Below are 1,695 nucleotides of genomic sequence, written 5' to 3'. Positions count from 1 at the left end.
AAAGGAAGTCTCTGCTGAGTTCAATGACACCTCACACAAGACGTACGTTAGATACGTTAAACGTTAAACGGTTCAAATGTTATGAAAGGGGCCTGAGTGACTGGGCGTGGTCATAACATAGGGCCCGCCTCAGTATCACATGTAGACTACACATTCTAAGTTTCATGTAAATCGGATGATGTTTGTCATATAAGGCATATTTCCTGTTGCCAGATGGTGGCGCTATCTCCAAAAGTCCATTCTTGGCCTGTAGGTGTCCTCAGGCCTGGACTCTTGGTGTTAGTGGGAAATTTCAAGCAGATACAACAACGTACACTGTAGTTAGCCCCTTAATTCTTCAGCGCTAAACACTCAAAATGGCCGCCATGCCACGTCCACACCGTATGACGAAAAGTTTTTCTTTTAATAACTTTTCATCGTAAACATGTTAAGATGACACAGACCAAGTTTGAAGTTGATCGGATGAAATCTCTAGGAGGAGTTCGTTAAAGTATAGCACCTTGTCTTTTAGGCCTACTTCCTGTTGCCACTAGGGGGCGCTATAACTTTGAGCAAATTTCTGCGTGTAGATGTCGTCAGGGGCGGACTCTGATGAATCCTGAAAAGTTTCGAGCAGATTCGACAAAGTACACTGTAGTTACAGCCACTTTCTACCTGATCGCTAAACACTCAAATGGCCGCCATGCCACGCCCACACCGTTTGATGAAAAGTTTTTCTTTTAATAACTTTTTCATCTTCAACCTAGATGACTCAACTGAATTTGAGTTGCTCTGATGAAATCTCTAGGAGGATTCGTTAAAGTATAGCACCTTGTCTTTAGAACTACTTCCTGTTGCCACTAGGGGGCGCTAGGCTTTGAGGAATTTCGGCATGTAGATGTCGTCAGGGGCGGACTCTGATGAATCCTGAAAAGTTTCGAGCCATTGGACAATGTACACCAGTTACACTCACTTCCTGTCAAAAGGCATATTTCCTGTTGCCAGATGGTGGCACTATCTCCAAAAGTCCATATAGGCCTGCAGATGTCTTCAGGCCTGGACTCTTGGTGTTTGTGGGAAATTTCAAGCAGATACGACAACGTACACTGTAGTTACAGCCACTTTATCCTTCATCGCTAGACACCCAAAATGGCCACCATGCCACGCCCACACCGTATGACGAAAAGTTTTTCTTTTAATAACTTTTCATCTTCAACATGTTAAGATGACACAGACCAAGTTTGAAGCTGATCGGATGAAATCTCTAGGAGGAGTTTGTTAAAGTATAGCACCTTGTCTTTTAGGCCTACTTCCTGTTGCCACTAGGGGGCGCTATGACTTTGAGCCAATAGCGGCATGTATATGTCGTTAGGTGTTGAATCGTGAGAAGTTTCAAACCAATCGGACAACGTACACCCACTTCCTGTTTCGGTGGCGAATCTCACAAAATGGCGGCCCCGCCACGGCCACGCCCTATGACGAAAAGTTTTTCTTTTAATAACTTTTCATCGTTAACATGTTAAGATGACACACACCAAGTTTGAAGTTGATCGGATGAAAGCTCTAGGAGGAGTTTGTTAAAGTACGACATGTGGAAATGGGCAAAATTGCACTAATTTTGCACATTAAAAACAAAATGGCGGACTTCCTGTTGGGTTTAGTGGGGGCTACAATGGAGTTTTATGTCCGCCCTGCCATGCTACATATGTGTACCAA

This window comes from Etheostoma spectabile, chromosome 4 (assembly GCF_008692095.1).
Source record: "Etheostoma spectabile isolate EspeVRDwgs_2016 chromosome 4, UIUC_Espe_1.0, whole genome shotgun sequence".
NCBI classification, from domain to species: domain Eukaryota; kingdom Metazoa; phylum Chordata; class Actinopteri; order Perciformes; family Percidae; genus Etheostoma; species Etheostoma spectabile.
Note: the sequence above shows the minus strand (reverse complement) of the source record.